General features: G+C 36.7%; 1 protein-coding gene and 1 pseudogene across 1 annotated transcript in view; one reads left to right on the forward strand and one right to left on the reverse strand.

The window, feature by feature from the left end:
• Nucleotides 1-2,142, reverse strand: part of LOC123522550 — a 5,409-nt pseudogene extending 3,267 nt beyond the window's left edge.
• ZC3H12B (zinc finger CCCH-type containing 12B) overlaps nucleotides 1-14,050 on the forward strand; it is a 383,060-nt gene that overhangs the window by 171,929 nt on the left and 197,081 nt on the right. The gene's annotated exons all lie outside the window — the stretch shown is intronic.

A 14,050-nucleotide genomic window follows, 5' to 3' on the forward strand; every position in this document is an offset into this window, starting at 1 on the left:
GGAATGATGAGGGCAACAAATGTATAGATGTGCTTTACACAATTGATCTATGTATTGTGATGAATTGTATGAGCCCCAATAAATTGATTTTTTTAAAAAATATGAACATAGAGAATTTGTCCGCATACACTCTCTTCCCAGTTCTCAGTTTTCTACAATGGACAAAGCAAGAGAATATTATGCTTAACAAACTTAGTCAATCTTACAAAAATAACTATTTAATAACATCACTGTTATAAGGAAAAACAAAAAGAGGAAATTTGATTTATACACCAAAAGACAGGACTTTGATTACTATGAGTAGGCCAGGGCCAGGGGCAGGAACAGGGAGAGGAGATGGACAGATATTCAGGAGGGAGGAAAGAAGTATGTGATGAAGAAGAAGGAGTACTACCTATATGGAGATTTTAACAAAATATTGTTGTTGATTCCATTTCTTGAGCTGGGCTATATAAATATATACAGTATGTTTCTTTAAAAATAAACAAACGGGAGACCAGGACAATGACAGACAACTAGTGTCTCCTATCCAATAAGTAGGAATCCACACTCTGGGAAATGAGAATTGAGACCTGAATTCTCAATACTCCAGGATTATTTTGGATTTTCCCTTTAAAACAAACAAAGAACTCTCACCCCTGGAGAACTCATAGCTTGGCACAGCAGCATGTCTCTGTGATTCCCCTTCCCCAAACACAGCAGATCGCTGGTGATAAACACTTACCCCTTCCTGACCTTCCCCAAACCAGAAGCCCCTGTTCACCTAGTGCCCCCATCACCCATTCCTCTCTAACCCCTGAGAAACTTTCATGGAGTCCAGATCTCATGGTGAGTAAGGAATCTTCATATCTCTACTCTATCACCTGGTCCTCCTTCTTGAAAAAGTTCAGCTCCTACACTGATCTAGCAGCTTCCTGAGAACCAAGAAGCTGACTGAGGTCAAACTAGGGGCTTTGTGTTATATCCACAATAACATCAGCGTGCTGTGTTTGCCCTGTAGAATATAGTGGGTCGCACATGGAAGGAGCACACCAGCCTGCATGATCATGAGGTGCTAAAGGGATCAGTTATCAGGCATGAAAGAACAAAAACTCATACCATTGTGTGCTCACCTCCCTGATATTATTGCTGAAGACAAATGGGTGCATAAGCAAATGTGGTGAAGAAAGCTGATGATGCCAGCTATCAAAAGATATAGCATCTGGGGTCTTAAAGGCTTGAAGGTAAACAAGCAGCCATCTAGCTCAGAAGCAACAAAGCTGACAAGGAAGAAGCACACCAGCCTGTGCGATCATGAGGTGTTGAATGTATCAGGTATCAGGCATCATCAGAACAAAAAATCATGTCATTGTGAATGAGGGGAGAGTGTGGAGTGGGGACCCAAAAGGAAGCTCATTTGTAAGCCACTGGACGTCTCCTTACAAAAGGGTCTTGGGGAGGAGACGATCTAGTCAGGGTGCGATGCAGCAATGATGAAGCATAAAACTTTCCTCTGGTTCCTAAATGCTTCCTCCCCCTGCCCCACTATCATGATCCCAATTCTACCTTACAAATCTGGCTAGACTAAAGGATGTACACTGGCATAGCTAGGAACTGGAAACACAGGGAATCCAGGGCGGAAGATTCCTTCAGGACCAGTGGTGTGAGTGGCGATACTGGGAGGGTGGAGGAAGAGTGGGTTGGAAAGGGGGAACCGATTACAAGGATCTACATATAACCTCCTCCCTGGGGGATGGACAACAGAAAAGTGGGTGAAGGAAGATGTCAGATAGTGTAAGATATGACAAAATAATAATTTATGAATTTTCAAGGGTTCATGAGGGAGGGGGAGCGGTGAGGGAGAGGAAAAAATGAGGAGCTGATGCCAGGGGCTTAAGTGGAGAGCAAATGGTTTGAGAATGATGAGGGCAATGAATGTACAAATGTGCTTTACACAATTGATGTATGTATGGATTGTGATAAGAGTTGTATGAGCCCCTAATAAAATGATAAAAAATTAAATTAAATTTTAAAAATGGAATTCCTTGGAAAAAAAGAATATAGCGGGTCGATAAGTGACTCTGGTAGATTACCAGTTATACTCTCCCCCTACCTTACCCACCATTACTTCAAGACTTCAATCCATCTCTCCGTGAGACACATGTTCGCATAAACTAAGAAATACTAGCAAACCTCTTAAAACCTCCCTTTCCAATTTATTAAAAACTACAATATTTAAGCAGAAGACCACCTATTATTAATGTTGTTGGTAGGTGCCATTGCGTTGGCTCTGACCCACAACAGAACGAAGCACTGTCTGGTCCTGCACCATGTTCACAATTATTCCTATGCCTGAGCCCATTGATGCAGCCACTGATGTCAATCCATCTCAACAAGTGCCTTCCTCTTTTTCACTATCCCTCCATTTTACCAATCATGATGTCCTTCTCCAGGGACTGGTCTCTCCTGACAATATGTCCAAAGTATGTATGGCGAAGTCTTGCCATCCCTGCCTCTAAGGAACACTCTGTCCTTACTTCTTTCAAGACAGATCAGTTTGGCCTTTTAGCAGATGATGGTACTTTTAAGATTCTTTTCTAGCACCACAATTCATTGATTCTTGTATCGTCTTCCTTATTCAGTGTCCAACTTTCACATGCATATGATACAATGGAGAATATCATAGTTTGGGTCAGGTGCACTTTAGTCCTCAAAGGAACATCCATATTCTTCAATACTCCGAACAGGTCTTGTGCAGCAGCTTTACCTAATGCAATTTGTCTTTTGATTTCTTCACGGCTGCTTCCATGAGCATTGACTGTGGATCCAAGACAAAATCCTTCACAACTTCAAACTTTTCTCCACTTATTGGTCCTGATGTGAAGATTTTGGTCTTCTTTACATTGAGCTATAATTCATACTGAAGGGTAAAATACTTGATCTTCATCAGCAAGTGCTTCAATTCCTACTCACGTTCAGGAAGCAAGGTTGTATCATCTGCACATTGCAAGTTGTAAATAAGCCTGCCTCTGTTTTTGTCTATGGCCTTGAGGTATGCTTTTTAAAACCAACATGTTGATGGCTCCTGCTTCCAAATCCAGTTTGCTAATCTGTCTTTTGATTTTATTCATTGTTTTCTTTTCTGTTTCCCAGCTCATTTCTTTCTGCTCTAACTTTTTATTATTTCTTTTCTTCTATTGTTGGAGGGTTTATGCTGTGGTCCTTGTTCTAATTGTTGGAGGTGTTAAAATAGTAAACATTATTAAACAAAAAATATTAAACATTAAAATATTTAACATTATTTTCTCTTCTTTTATTGTGTGGACACTAAATGCTATAAACTGACCTCTGATAACTGCTTTTGCTTTATCCCATATGTTTTGGTATATTATCTTATCATTCTCATGTGTGTTAAGGAACCTCCTAGTTTCATCTTTTACTTAGGCTAATGCCCAATCTTTTATGAGTAATATGTTATTGAGTCCCCATGTGTCTTTGTTTTTGTTCTTTCTATTGCTGATGTTTTTTATGACACTGTTATCTGAAAAGATGGTTTCAACGATCTCTATGTTTTTGAATTTTTTAAGGCTTGCTTTGTGGCCTAGAATGTGGTCTATTTTAGAAAATGTGCCATGTACATTGGAAAAGAACACGTATTTTTTGCTGTTGGTTGGAGTACTCTAAATATCTTGGAGGTCGAGCGAGTAGTTAGATTATGTTGTTCAGCCTTCAATTTCTTTATTGAGTTTCTTTCCTGTTGATCTATCTTTACTTGAGAGTTGTCATTAAAATATCATACTATTATTATGGATCTTGTGATTTCTCTTTTCATCTCTGTGAAGAGTAGGTTGATGTATTTTGTGGCTCTTTCTTTAGGTGCATATATGCTCATGTGTCCTTTGCCTATTGATCCTCTGATCATTATATAGTGTCCATTCTTGTCTCTCATTATGTCGTTCAATTTGAAACCCATTCTGTGTGAGAATAACATTACCATTCTGCCTTTTTTTGTTTTCATTGACTTTTTAAAATTTTCACCATTCAAAGACCAGTACAGAACATTAATTTAAGAAACCAAAAGAGACCTACACAAATGGAAGAATGTCCCATGTTCATGGATAGGAAGACTCAATATTGTGAAATGTTCAATACTACCAAAGTAATCTACAAATTCAATACAATCCTGATCCATATCCCAACATCATTCTTTAAAGAAATGGAAAAACTAATTACTAAATTCATATGGAGAAGGAAGAGGATAAGCAAAGAACTTCTCAAAAATATAAAACCAAGTAGGTGGTCTTACACTACCTGACCTCAATACTTACTACACAGGAACATTTGTCCAAAGAGCCTAGTATTCATATAATTATTGACACATAGGCCAATGGAACCGTACAAAAAGCCCCAAAATAGGATCTTCTGCCTTTAGACAACTGATTTTTTACAAAGGCCCAATAAACATTAAATGGGAAGGAGATGCCTTCTTCAACAAATGGTACTGGACAAACGGAATATCCATCTGCAGAAGAATGAAACAGAACCAATACCTCGGCCCATGCACAAAACAACTCAAGGTAGATCAGTGACCTAAATGTAAAGCGCAAACTATCAGGATCATCAATGAGAAAATTGGGACAAAACTAAGGGCCTTGGTGCAGGGAATACATAGACTACCAAGTATAACAAGGAAGCACACACAGTGGAGACCAAATATACGACTGGGAACTATTGAAAATAAAACACCTGTGTACATTAAATGCTTTGAAACTAATTGTGGTAGCAATTGTACAATACTACTTGATGTGATTGAGCTATGGAATGATAAAATATCGGTATTAACTCCCAATAAAATGGCTTTGAGAGGAAATTTTTTCATCAATAGTTAAACAAGAGCCCAGTTTGGGAAAAGATATTTAGAAAATGATGTAATGTACAAAGGACTAATTACTAAAATCTACAGAATTTTGCAGCACCACAACAGGAAGGAAGCAAAAAAACCTTAAAAGGTGAACAAAGACCTGAATAGACAATTGAAGAACGAGAATATCTGAATAACTAACAAGTAGAGGAACTGCTCTTGTTCATTAGTCTTTCAGGAAATGCTAATCAAAACAATAATGAGATACCATCTTAAACCCATAATCATAAGCCAATTAAAAAAAAACAGAGAACAACACATAATGGGGAGAGTGTGGAGATATTAGAACTCATATCTTGCTGGTGGGCTTGTAAATAGATACAACCACTGTGAAAAGTATATGCAATTCCTAAAACAGCTGGCCATAGAAACACCATAAGGCCCAGCATTACCATTGCTGGGCATATACCTTCCAAAATTAAAGGGCAGATCACAAACACATTTATGGCAAAAAGTTGAAAACACTCAAAATTTCCATCAGTAGAAGAAGGGATTAAAAATATATTGGTATATACACACAATGAAATATCGCATCCCTAAAAAATAGTGATGAAATCGTTCATGACAGGAAGGATATGAAAAGCATTATGCTGAGTGAAATCAGTCAATCACAAAAAGACGAATACTATATAAGCCCACTGCTGTAAGAATAAACACCAAGATGAAGGCAAACTCATGCTTTTAGGCCATGCAATCCATTAACCAAGCAACTTGTTAGCGAGCTGGTGCCTGTGAGCATCATCCTATCCTCTCTATATGAATACTATATTGATATATTGAAAACTACTTTGACAGGAGTCCTCATTTCAGCTGGGATCAGATTTTCAAGAGTGGGGGAAAAGAAAATGTTCATTGAGTGGCTGCCATGCAAAATGTGAAGTCCCCCCCAAACCAGCAATCATTCCTCCCAAAGTGATAAGGAATACTGATGTGAAAATCAAGTGATGAGGAGAGAAGGGGACCATATTTGTCTTGGAGAAGATAAGGGCATTACTGTTGGTAGAAAAGGGGGACGAACCAACCTCCTTGTGGGGAAAAAATGACTGACTGACAATACTTTTACAGACTCCCCCAAGGAGAGAATATGCCTGATACGAGTCTCCTAATAGGACACATTGGTCAAGTTTCTATACACTCTCTGTGGAACCCTGCCATGGACCATAGAATACTGGAATATTGAACCCTGGATCTTCAAGGTGCACGACATACTCCACAGATCATACCAGAAGGATGTGATGTGGAAACCCTATTAGGTGAACTGGGTTTTATTCAAACGCATCTATATTCTGAGGACTTAAGACCAAAATTACAAAGAGTGTGAAGAAGCAGAGGACAACTATACCACGAGTATAAATATGTCGGCAGGTGGGCTAACATTTACTTACTGATTAAATGCCCTCGTTGCTTTATTAAGATATGTATTACTCTTGCAGCCCTGTGTCTGACATTGTGAGTGGGTATTATTGTAAGCTTTTCTTGACCACCAAGCCACATTGTTGGTGTGAATAATGTCCAGGCAAGTAAGGACTTGATCTGTGCAAGTCAGTAATCCATGTATTGTGATTTGTCTCCAAGGTGAACCAGAAGCAGATAGAAAACAGAAAGTTAGGAAAGGATTTTGGGCTTTCACTTAATCCTAGCTCCAATCTAAGAAAAATTAGTTCTTACAACATGGCCCTGTTGAGTACACACCCTCATAAAGGAAACAAGGAAGATATGGTTATTGGAGCTTAAATTGTGAGATTCTCATTTGCAGAAGGTCATGGACTACAGTGGGAGCCAAAAATATATTTGCAGTATCTACACTGGTGATTCCCCTGTGACCAGAAGTGACACATGGGAATAGCCTGGCTACCAGAGTATTGGAGGGTGTACCTTAGTATATTAAAATTGTAAATCTGACTTGAATTGGTTAAAACCTTGTCATTTGATCTTCCTTTGGATACATTTTGAGCTTGATCTAGTTTTTAATATTTTCTGGATTTTCTCCAGATTGGGGTTTATCTATGCTGTATTTTGTTATTGTTGATAGCATTCTTGAATCTCTGTTATGTTTCTTTCTTTGTCTTCTAGTATATGAAAAACACGTTGGGTGAATTTATAGACAAAACCTAGAAATAGAGTTCCTGTGGGGGTTGGCAGGGGTGGAGATGGTAATGGGGAGCCATACCAAGGAGTACAAGAAGGAAGAAAATTATTTGAAAATGATTGTGGTAGCAATTGTACAACACTTCTTGATATTACTGAAATATTGAACAGTATGATGTCTGAATTGTGTGTTAATAAAATTATTTAGAAAAAAACAAAACAAATAAAAAATTCCACCAGCTTCCTTATCTCTCAAAACTAAATAATGTTTTGAGTAGCTAAAAAAGTAGGAAAATAAAAAGGAAATGGACTTGAAGTCTCTAGTGACAAACAGGTTCATGTAAAAAAAATGAAAGACTCTATCCTTCATTCTGAATTAAAAATAAATGTAAAGTAAACCAAAATCCTCACAACTGAACCAATAATTGTCATCATGGTAAATGGAGAAAGATTGAAATTACCAAGGATCTCATTTTATTTGGATCATTAATCAGTGCTCATGGAATCAGAAGTCAAGAAACTAAAGAATGCATTGCATTGGATAAATTCTGCTGCTCGAGATCTGTTGTGTTAAAGAGCAAAGTTGCCACTTTAAGGGCTAAGGCTTACCTGATCCAAGCCATGGCATTTTTATGCATGTGAAAACTTGTTTGGTGGATTTGAATTATTATGTTGGTGTATAATATGGAAAGTACACTACACTGCTGTAAAATCAAACAAATTTATGATTATGGAAGTACAGCCACATACTTATGCCTCACATACTTTGGTTATCATGCTTGGTAAAGGGTCAGCAAAAAGGACTAAGACTCGATGAGATGAATAGGCACAGTGGCAACAACAGTGGGCTCAGGCATAGCAACAATTGTGAGAATGGTTTTTATTCTCTTGTTCATGAGATCACTATGAGTGGAAATTGATGCATCAGCACCTAACAACAGGTTTTATATTTAGGTCTTTTATCCATCTTGTATTCATTTTTGTGAGATATGGATCCTGTTCCATTAACCAGTTTGCTACCAACAATTGTTAAAGAGAGGATCTTTTTCAACAAGTAGCAATAATAGTGCATGAACTTAAAAATGAATAAAATTCATACAAATTCAATGGAAGTCAACAGTTTCACATTTAATTGCGTTGCATTTGTTTTAATGCTTTGGAACAGTGAACACTTATATTTGAAAGCTTGAACTTATTCCTCTGAATGGCTGCAAGTGGAAACATTTTCTTCCATAGGGTTTGAAACATATGTATAACCACTGTCACTTCAAGTAACAGTCACTTCAAGGATAACTGTGTTATACAGGGTTCTCTAGAGAAACAAAATCAAAATTCTAATAATTATAATTATATATACATATTTATACAGATAAATAGATTATAACATAAGAAATTAACAGTTAATTAAATTATAAAGCAGTACAAATGGCTCAGTGCAACTCACTCCCATGAGACAGTTGTGAGACACTGGCAGTCCTTCAAGTCTTTAGGGCCTGTCTGGTAGACCTCTGTAGAGCAATTCAGGGTATCCAGGCACAGGCAGAAGACAGCAACGCAGGTCACCAACAGTCAGCCAGATGACAGGGTCCAACAGTCCCCAGCTCAAGAGATGTAAATTCCAATGGTGTGGCAAAGAAGGTCTTGAAGGAACCTCAAATTACAGTGACACAGTCCATGGGTTAGGTGTTCCACAGGTAGTTAAGCTTGAAAATTGAGGCAAAGAAGAAGCAAGGCAGCCACACACGGGTCCGATGATCAAAGAGCAAGAGACAAGAAAGGTGAGGCTCTCGAGTCATTTATTTCTCCGCCCTTCAGTTAATCCCACATGTGTTTATCGGCCAGGTTGGCACAATAAACTACCTCAATAACCTTTTGTCGGACAAAGTGCAAATAATATAGCAAATGCAACCTTTCTTTTTATAATTCCTACTAAAATTAATCTTTTACTTTAAAAAGTAAAATTTTTAAAGCACAAGAAATACTTTTAGACATAATTTGAACCTACTGTGCATGAAAATGTTTAATAATATGGTTTTAATAGACAAATATAATTTGAGTGCATGATACCAAATAGAAAGTAGCTGAAACACAGAGAAAACAAGGTCACACGCATCTAAAATTTCTTAAAACCAAAACCCAAACTCATTGCCATCAAGTCAATTCTTATTCAGAGCTACCCAATAGGATAGGATAGAATTGTCCCTGTGTTTCCAAGATTAATTCTTTACAACTCTTTAACGTCCCATCTTCCTCCTTCAAGTGACTGGTTGTTTTAAACTGCTGATCTTGCATTTAACAACCCAACATGTAACCACTATACCACCAGAGCTCCTATCTAGGTGTTTTTAAATGAAGAGACTATTAGAATATGTTAACTAGAAAGACTCTCAGTAACGCATTATTCAAATTAATATAATCTAAAATTCAATAAATATAAGATTAACAAAATGAAAGCTATGTTTCTTAGAAATAATAAACATTAGCACAATGATTTAGAAATCTAATATGCTAGAATGATTATGTAATAATTATATCTAGAAATTAAGATATATTTTTCATATTTCACAAAGGCAATATCTCTTTTATTCTCTCTCTCTCTCTCTCTCTCTCTCTCTCTTTCACACACACATACATGCATCCTCAGATATACATAGCCCTCCTGGAAGATAGTATGCCAGTGAGAGTTTACAAAGTCCCACAACTTAGCAAAGAAGCAGTTAAAATTAAGCAATCTAAAATATTCTGAAGGAAAGTGAAATCCCAAAAATATTCCTTCATGAATGAAAATATACTGTGTATTATAAAACATATAGTTTATACACTCCATTTTTCTTGAACAATCAGTCATCAAAGGAATATACTGTCCCCTCCTTAGAACTATTTACCATGTCATACACTACCTTTTCCAGAAAGATTCAGATTTTTCTTAATGATTGAATACATTTTATGAATTTTCTATGAAAAATAAAATAGTTCTTTTGTAGTATAGAATAGCTCTTCCTAGGTTACAATTTATAGTTCAACGTTGAGGGCTTGGTGATATTTAACTCATGCAGAACTAGAAGCAAAAATGATTGGTGAGAATGCTCCCTGGGAATATTTATCAATGTCTTGTAAGGCATCTGATTCAGCAGATGGCCTATATCAGGGGTTGGCAAACTTTTGAGATTAGAAAGGCAATCCTGTCCCTCACAACAATTTAAAAATTATTTGAGAGCCATAAATATATTTTACCAAAAAATGAAATAATCATTATCTAAGTAAAATCCTCTATTTTTTTCTGTTTCACTTCAGAACCACATATATGTACTGAACCAGCTGCTTACCTTTTCCCTAAATAAAGCCCAGGTGTCCTCCTGGTGATATCTAAAACAATGATTCATTTATGCACAGATGGGTTAATCTCATCAGGTGGGGGTAATTGTGCTGAGTGTATTGGCTGAATTAATTGGGTAGAGTTTCAATTTAGGGTCTCGTTGTCCCCAAATAGACTTATTTGTCAAGGTGCCATACTGTTGGTGACTTGTGTATTGCTGATGCTAGCAGCTATGCCAACAATATTTCAAGTACCAATAAGGTTATTCAAGATAAACAGGTTTCAGCAGTTTCTAGAATAAGAATAGACTATGAAGAAGGAATAGACTATCCACATATGAGGGACTGGCCACCAAAAACCTTATGAATGGTAGCAGAATATTGGTAGATATAGTGTCAGATGAGTCCCTCGGGTTGGAAGGCACTCAAAATATGAGGAATAATTGCCTTCTTAAAGTAGTGTCAACCATAATGGAGTGACTGGAGTATAGCTTTCAAGACCTTTCATTGCTGATGGGGCAATATTCAAAATGAGAATAGTTACAAACATCTACTGATAATTGGAACACAAACTATACAAAGTATGAATCTAGGAAAATGGAAAGTGGTCAAAAGTGAAATGGAACCCATAGACATCAATATCCTAGGTATTGGTGACCTGAATGGACTGGTATTGACCATTTTGAGTTGGACACTCTTATGCTTTATTATTCCAAGAATGAAAAATTCAAGAAGAATGAAATTGCATTCATCAATCAAAGAGAGCATTTCAAGATCTATCTTAAAACATAATGTTGTATATCATAGAATAATACCTCTGCATGGGAGAATAATATGACTATTCCTACATTTATTCAGCTACCATTAAAGCCAATGATGAACAAGTTGGATAATTCTACAGTTTCTTCGGTCTGAAACTGATCAACCAAGCAACCACGATGCACTGATAATTATTGATGATTATAATTTGAAAATTGGAAACAGAAAAAGGATCAATAATTGGAAAACATGACCTTGGTTATTATAGAAAGTAAGCTAGAGATCACATGATAGAATTTTGAAAGATTTTAAAGCCAGTACTTAGTTGCCAATACCTTTTAAAAAGAACATAAATGACAATTAAATGCATAGGCCTCACCAGATGGAACACACAGGAATCAAAATGACTACATTTATGAAAGAGACAAGGAATCAACTGTGAAATAGGCCATCAGTTCTTATATAAATTCAAGTTAAGGGTGAACAAAACTAAAACAAGTCCACAAGAGCCAAAAGAATACTTTTATTATATCGCACCTGAAGTTAAAAACCATCTCACCAACAGCTTTGTTGCATTGAAAACTAATGACTGGAGATCGGGCAAGTTAATTGTGTTAGTCTGAGTAGACTCGAGAAACAAATCCATAGAAACTCGTACGTGTATAAGAAAGTTTTATATAAAGGGTAATTGTACATTCAGAAATCATCTCAACCCAGTCCAGTCCAAGCCCATAAATCTGGTATTAGCCCATATGTCTGATAACAATCAATGAAGTCCTCTTCAGACTCATGAAACACATGCAATGACACCGAATACAGAATAATGGCCAGTGGGTAGAAAGTCTTTGGGTCTAGTGGCATTGTAAGCATCTCAGTGCTGACAGGGGTCTCTACGTGGCTTCTCTAGCTTCAGATATCTGGTTGCATCAGGGTAGGTCCATGTGGATCCTCCACTCCAGCTCAGGGCATTAGGGTAGTTCCATGTGTCTTATCACATGCAATGTCTCCCAGGGAGTGAACTGAGAGAATTAGTGTCTTCCACCTCCAAGAAGGAATACATGATTTACCAGAATTCTCAGGAGAAGGCCATGCCACACAGAGGCCTCATTGACTATGATCAGACTGACAGATGAGACTCCACCCCTTCACTATTAATCCTCTCAAGTCCCAAATTGACACCAAATTATGCACATTAGAGGATGACATCAAGAACAACATACATGAAGAAAGAAATGCTCTTCCCATAGCGGCCTGAGGTGATCTTCAAAAATGTTTCACTAAATTATGCTTCAAAGAAAATTAAAAGCAGGAAAACAAGAAAGAAAACTCATTTAAAATACAGGAAACAAAGACAAAAACAAACCGTATGTCAGAAGAGACTCTGAAACTTGCTCTTGAACATAGAGCGATTAAAGTCAATGGAAGCAATGATGAAGTAAAAGAGCTGAACAGAAAAAAAATTAAAGCCAGAATAAGAAGACAAAATAAAATATTATAATGAAATGTGTTAAAAACCCGGAGGTTGAACACCAGAAAATGAAGAACACACTCAACGTATCTCAAGCTAGAAGAACTGAAGAAAACATTCAAGCCTCCAGTTGAAATATTGAAGAATTTCATGGACAAAATGTTGTCCAGGAAGGAGCAAAAGAAGATAGAATTAATGCATAGTATTGGTCAGCCTACAACCATTTCAGAAAATAGAATATGATCAAGAACCAATGTTATGTGTTGAAAGAAGTTTAAACTATACTGAAGGTATTAATGAAAAACAAACTTCCATGAGTTGAAATAGTTCAATGCGCTGATGCCACATTGGAAATACTAGTTTTTGCCATGAAATTAGGAGCCCTTCTCAACTGACTGGAAGAGATCAATATTTGTATCCATTTCTAAGAAAGGTGACCCAATAGAATGCAGAAATTTCTTAATACCATTAACATCACGTGCAAGTAAAAAATATTGCTGAAGAAAACTTTAAAATGGTTATAACAGTACATGAACAGTAAGCTTCAAGAAATTAAAGTCAAATATAAAAGAGGACATGGAAATAATTTCTGGTACCAGATGGATCTTAGCTAAAAGCAGGGATTACTGGAATACCAGAAAGATGCTTACTTCTGTTTTATTGGTTATGTAAAGTTATTTAATTGTATGCATCATAACAAACTACAGCATTACAAAGAATGAGAATTCCAGAACATGTAAGTGTGTTCATGCTGAACTAGTACATGGATCAAAAAGCAGTATTTCATTTATAAGCATTAGAAGGTGTGTGTCAGAATTGAGTTATTTCACCCTCTTTATTCAGTCTGTTTGCTGAGCAAATAATCTGAAAAGCTGGGCTATAATGAAGAAGAATGCAACGTTGAGATTGGAGGAAGACTCATTAACAACCTAAGATATGCAGCTGCTATAACCTTGTTTGCTGAAAGGCAAGAGGACTTGAATCACTTAGTGATAATGTCTCCTTCTGCACGAATTAAAACTAAAAACAAAAATCCTCACATATGCACAAATAACGTCATGAAAATGCAAAAAATATTGACGTTCTCAAAGATTTAATTTTACTTGGTTCCTCATTCAATGTTCTTGGAAGGATCCTTGGACAATTCTACTGAAAAATCAAAAAAACTTTCAAAGTGTTAAAGAATAGAGATATCACTTTAAGAACTAAGATGCACTTTTCCCAGCCAAGGTATTTTCCATCACCTCATATGCATGTGAAAGCTAGATAAGAATGACTGGAAAATAAATGATCCGTTTGAATTATAGTTTTGGTGAAGAACATTCAAATTATTATGGGCTGCAAAAAGAACAAAAAAGTCTGTCTTGAACAAGGTATAACCAGAATGCTCATTGGAAACAAGGCTGAAAAAAGTTAATTTCATGTATTTTGGACATCTCACCAGGAGACACCAGTCCCTGGAATAGGACATTGTGTTTGGCACAATAGAGGGTCATTGAAAAGAGGAAGACTGGATGATG

The sequence above is a fragment of the Echinops telfairi genome, unplaced genomic scaffold (assembly GCF_000313985.2).
Source record: "Echinops telfairi isolate 266 unplaced genomic scaffold, ASM31398v2 ScPeMD7_7423;HRSCAF=8461, whole genome shotgun sequence".
In the NCBI taxonomy this organism is placed as follows: Eukaryota; Metazoa; Chordata; class Mammalia; order Afrosoricida; family Tenrecidae; genus Echinops; species Echinops telfairi.